At 43.4% G+C, this 6,000-nt stretch overlaps 1 protein-coding gene across 2 annotated transcripts in view; it reads left to right on the top strand.

Moving 5' to 3' along the window:
- The first annotated feature begins 4,502 nt into the window (after positions 1–4,502).
- Positions 4,503–6,000, top strand: part of skila (SKI-like proto-oncogene a) — a 32,621-nt gene continuing 31,123 nt past the window's right edge. Inside the window, exon 1 of one of the 2 annotated variants that reach the window (XM_077614649.1) lies at positions 4,503–4,687. The gene's annotated coding sequence lies outside the window, so the exon portion shown is untranslated. Of the gene's footprint in view, positions 4,692–6,000 lie in introns of both variants that reach the window. The other variant, XM_077614650.1, reaches the window with a different exon arrangement.

Below are 6,000 nucleotides of genomic sequence, written 5' to 3'. Positions count from 1 at the left end.
TCTTCCAAAAAAGAAGATCCGTAGATTTTTCCGAACCATTCCACTCGACTTAAAACTTTAAGTGACGGAGCACGAGCCTCTTTGAAACACATTGTTACTTTTTTTTCTAAATTTTATTGTTACTTTATATTATTTCTAATCACCAGAACGAGTACGAAATGTTACGGGGTGTATTTTGGAACACACCCGGACGACTCTGCTGACATTTTATTATTGTGCAAAAGACAAAAAAAGTCAAATAAACATTTTATTTTGTCCTTGTGGTAAAAAAAATGTCGATATTATTGTGTAGCAATTTAGCAATAAAAATACTGTATTTTCTTGCATATACGTCGTATTTGTCGCTAAAAAAATGATGACTGAATCGAGGGTACGGCTTATATGCGCATAAATTAGACTTGACACGCACAAAATGGCACCGTGACAAAGACGAAACGCCATAACGCACAATGCGGCATTTATGTCAAAATAGAGAAAAGGTAAACAGATAAAATTAATGTTGATCTCTATGAATGAAATTAATAATAAATACTGTATTTTGCATAAAATGTGAAAAAATTTACTACTTGCTCAGGGAAGACGACCCATCCGATTCACATAGTATCTCAGAAATACCACATTTGATGACTTTTCTTAAAATGTTCCCGTCAAAATAACATGTTTGTACTCCCTATTAAAACCATGAATATGGAGGTGAAAATTGTCAATCAGGGGGCGGCTTATACGAGAGAAATTGTAAAAATTCAACGATTTTTAAGGCAATTTTTAGGGGAAGTGAAAATTGTGAATCAGGGGGCGGCTTATACGAGAGAAATTGTAAAATTCAATGATTTTAAGGCAATTTTAAGGGGAAGTGAAAATTGTGAATCAAGGGGCGGCTTATACGAGAGAAATTGTAAAATTCAACGATTTTAAGGCAATTTTAAGGGGAAGTGAAAATTGTGAATTAGGGGGCGGCTTATACGAGAGAAATTGTAAAATTCAATGACTTTAAGGCAATTTTAAGGGGAGGTGAAAATTGTGAATTGGGGCGGCTTATACGAGAGAAATTGTAGAATTCAACAATTTTTAGGGAAAGTGAAAATTGTGAATCAGGGGGCGGCTTAAACGAGATAAATTGTAAAATTCAACGATTAAGGCAATTTTTAGGGGAAGTGAAACTTGTGAATTGGGCGGCTTATACGAGAGAAATTGTCAAATTCAACGACTTTAAGGCAATTTTACGGGGCGACTAATACGCGAGAAAATACGTTAGTAGAGCTCTTCCGTCCTTCCTCTTGCCAAACGCCCCCCAGACATCCCTGGAGAGTCATTGACACCTGACCACCCCACGCCGCCCTGCTGCCGCCCCACGTCGCCCTCTCTGACCTAACGGCCGGCGCGAACCACCAGGGTCACAGAAACGATGATGTGCCGCAAATAATTGAAGCCGATTGATTTGTGCGCCGCAATAAGTCGGAACAATGGCGAGGGCGGGGGGGCCGAGGGTGCCGTGGGTGGCCTTTATTCCCCGCGCCCTCCCAGGTGAATCCCATTTGCACGCTGGAAAATGACTACATCCAGAGCAAATGTCTTTGCATAATTGCTAATCCGCACAATGGCTTGTTTGACATTGTTCCCGTGCCCTCCGTGAGTTGCATCCCCCCGTCCCCCTACTCCGGGGGGCCACGTGACTCCGCGGCGATACGTTCACCTTGTTTCATTAATGACGGCCAAAAAAAAAAGAAAAAGAAAACATCCCCCTTTATAATTGCTTTTATCTGGTGCGGGTGTTTTATCCTTTCAACCCAACCCCGAAGGGACTAATTAGGCAGTGGAACAATATTGCTAAATGTCTTCCCTTTTGTAAAACACATACATAGACTAGAATGGAAGGTGTGTGGTTTTTCTCCCTCGCAGGGGCTGAATGGGAACTTGTGGAACTAACTTATGAGGGTGTTTTATTTTTATTTTCGTGTGTGTTTTTTATAGCAAGTCATCAAACACGAAATAACGGAAGCTAAAATGCCTCGCCGTCTAGTGCCGTCCATCTGGTGGTGTCATACATACGGCTCGTGGGCCGGAAGCGTCCCGACACGGGGGTCCGCTGGGGCGTTCTGCCTGATGTACACTTTGTACGCACAGTATGAGTGAGATACAGAATTTAATGCTTCATTTTTTTTCATCAAGAGTGCCGCAAAACAAGATGAGTTAATAACAAAGCTTAAAATGGCCTAAAACCAACAGGAAGTCACCGTGAAATATCCCCAAAATTCCTGAAATACTTCTTCACAATCAAAATAGTGTTACCCTTACTAATTGAAAAAGGATTTTTTGTAACTATCATTGACACCGATCGTCCAATCCATTCGTAGCATCTCGAATAGATCGGACAGACTCATTTAAATACAGAAGAATGAAAACAACCTCATCATCATCAACCGCACCGAACGAGTTCCAATCCATTCTTTTGTCGCAACGGTTATCCTTCCCTTGTCCGTAATTTGCCATTGTGCTACGCGCTATTTGTCTTAGCATCGACTCCATCTAGCACGGCTGCTCATTGACCATCTAACCAATCGCATTGCTCGCTTTGTATTGAACGCCAATTCCAAAATCGGCCGTATGCTTTTCATCAAACATCCCCCCAATTTTTTTTTTAAACGATAGCCACCTTGGAGCTAGCATGCTAAGTAACAACTACCATGAAGCTATCAAGCATCATTCCTACAAAGTACTGGCGCACGCCTTCATTGGGCCTCGAGACTTTTCGATACCAGGCATCGATTATAGCATATGAAGACGTTCCCGTTATGTCCGCCTCCCCGGGGTTCACTTAGCCCCCCGCCCCGGTCCGTTAACAGTTGTAGCTTCTCGTCTTGTAGCTCATCCTTCACTCATTCTGTTTTCTAATGAACTGTCACATTAGCGCCCAAGGCAAATGAATGAAGTCCCCCTCCCCAATAGCACTTGTAGCTGGGTTATTACAGCAAAATCAATGTACCCCCCCTGACACACACACTCTCCACCTCTTGTTGTTGTTGTTGGGTGGGGGGCTGTACTCACATCTGCTCTTATAATACAACTGCTGACCTTGCTGTCACATCCCAGCAGCTGCTGCAAAACAGACGAGTGTTGTGGAGAGGACTTTCTATCAGCATGTGTTGCATCACTCATTGTGTTCAGTGTATACGTATATCAAATTTGGAATTACGCACTTTTAGTGTAGCCGTCCCTCGCTAGCTTACAGCTAAAAAGTGCTATAAGCTCCATATGGTTTAAAGTTAAATTACTAGTGGATCTTTTTTTTTTTTTGAGAATGCCATTTGAAGATTTTTTTTTGTATTAAGTCTGATTTGAATTTTGCTATCGTGGATTTTATATGGTGATATTTAGACCTATCAAAATTAAGACCGATTTGAATGTTGCTTTAAATGACCACCATCATGGATTTTTCCATGCCAATTAGATCACCTGTGTCAAAGTGGTGGCCCGGGGGCCAAATCTGGCCCGCCGCATCATTTTGTGTGGCCCGGGAAAGTAAATGATGAGTGCCGACTTTCTGTTTTAGGATCAAATTCAAATGAAGATTATAGATGTATATTATATTTCCTGATTTTACCCTTTTTAAATGAATAATTGCATTTTTTTATTCATTTTTTTCCTTTGGGTGTTTTTAGGTCAAAAAGCATTTTGTAAAATCTAAAAATAAATATATAAAAATATTTTTGTTTTTCCACTAATATTGAATATAATTTTAAAAAAATGTTTCCATTTGAAATGAAAACAAATGATTATTAGATGTTTTTTAAATGAAGAGTATAGATGTATATTACATTTCCTGATTTTCCCCCTTTTAAATCAATAATTGTAATTTTTAATCAATTTTTCTGTGTGGCTAGTTCAAAAATCATTTTTTTAAATCTAAAAATATATTTAAAAAAGCTAAAATAAACATTGTTTTAGATCTGTAAAAAACTGAATATTCGGGGCTTTTAATCCAGTTCTTCTACTCCATTTATTTAAAAAAATCTAAATATATCAGTTCACGTGAAATCAAGTTGACGTTAAAGCGGCCCATGAACCAACCCAAGTCTGACACCCCTGAATTAGATGATAGAATCTTGTCAGGGTATTCAGATTACTGCACCATTTTAAACTGGATGCAGTGACACTTTACTGACACCAGGGGAGATGCAGTACCCCCGCCTGCAAACTGTATGCTGCTAATTTGACATGGAAATGAGAGATAACAGTCAAAACAATTATTAATATAATTGGCGACACAATGGGAGTGCATAACTGCGCCCCAAAAATAGATTGCACCCTTTGCGATCGCCTATATTGCCTATAGCAAAAACCGGCCCTACACTCATTCAGCGTCATTGACTCAAATCCATTTGAAATGAAATTCCAAGATGAATGGATTTGAGTCGATGGCGCTGAATGAGTGATTTGCAAAAAAAATAGTCAAAATTGTCTACGCGTACGGGAGGAAACGGTAGACCGACAGGGAGAGAGGCGAGAGACACCCCCGCACCGTTTCCTGTCGCCGTGATGACGTCTCCGCCTCAAAGTCGTCGATGCGGCGTGACGTCACAGGGCCGTAGTGGCGGAGCCTCATCTTGTTGACGCTCCGCCGCCGCCGCCAGGCTTTTCCAGTACGGAGAAGACCCCCGGCGAGTGAGCACCGACCGAGTGGACCGAGGCAAGTGTTACAACCTTTAATTTATTTTTTATTCCTTAAACCCCCTCGTATGTATTTGCTGTATCTATATTCGTAGCCGTCAAATGAATGACTCGTTCGTTACACGAGGCATTGTCGCCGTGATTTGTTTGAGAGGAGTCCCTGGGCTAGAGGGGGGAAGCTAGCTCGGTTTCGCCCGCTGTGTCGCTCTCTGTCTGGGGGAGGTAAGCACGTCGCTCCCCGCTCGACCTCCGAATAACACGCTACAGCGTTTGTCGTAATAGTCGACCGGACTAACGAGACGGCGCTCGGCTTCTGGAGCTCCCCCACCTTCCGCCGTCTCAACTACCGCGTAGCTGGCTTGTTCTAACCTACTTTTGCTGCTTTTTTTTCGGCTGAGCGGACTGGATGCACGCCGGGGGCGAGTTAGCAAAGCTAGTTAGCATGTTAGACGTGCATAAACTGGCGTCAGACTTGTACTTAGACTTGGTAAATTTTCCTAATTTATTTTTTATACTTTTAATATTCGTTCCCTTTTCGTGTCACTTATAGCCCGACATTAATTTCAGTGCGGAAAATCGTTATGTTGTTTAGTTGAACGCGTCGGCTCCGGCGAAGTAGACCGCGGTGACACGGCGGGGGGAATCCGCTCGGAGTGACGACTTGTACGGACCGCGGTGGCGGCGGTGGCCGTAGTAGGGATGGCGGAGGCGGATCTCCCATTCGAGACTGGGGGAGTGTAGACAGTGAATGTCATTATCGGCGCTGTCTGCATACCAGCGCAGTCGTGGCGGGGGGAGCGACCGACCGAGGGAGGGAGGGAGGGGTGGCGGAGGAGGAGGAGGAGGCTGGGGATGGAGCTTTTCTATGCGGCGTCCTTGCTGCAACGAAGCGGTTGCTCGGACTTGGCTCGGTCGCTATTGGATGATCTCGAACGGTGCTGTCTTACGCACCCCCCGCCGCCGCTGCCTCCTCCTCCTCATCCTCTTCCTCGGAGCAAAACTCGTTACCCCGCCGCGAATCTCATGTTGACATGCGTTCGCCTTGCTTTATGACATTAAAACTGCCGCAAACATCAACTAGGCTGCGGAATCAAGGTCGGCCTTTTGCGCAGAAGCAGCGCTCTAGCCGAGGGGAAAAGCTCCGTGAAAAATGGGCAAAAGCATGCACAGATGCATTCATCTGCCGGACGAGCCATTTCCTTTTTAATTTCCTATTTTAGTATTCGTCAACAATAGACAGTCCGTGGTTGGACGTCTCAGTGGGTTATTCAGATTCGTTTCAGGAAAAATGCTTTCCAGGAGTAATATTTCAATATGTGAGCATGTTTTGGA

Source organism: Stigmatopora argus, chromosome 12 (assembly GCF_051989625.1).
Source record: "Stigmatopora argus isolate UIUO_Sarg chromosome 12, RoL_Sarg_1.0, whole genome shotgun sequence".
Classification (NCBI taxonomy): Eukaryota; Metazoa; Chordata; class Actinopteri; order Syngnathiformes; family Syngnathidae; genus Stigmatopora; species Stigmatopora argus.
This window is presented reverse-complemented; position numbering and strand designations above follow the sequence as displayed.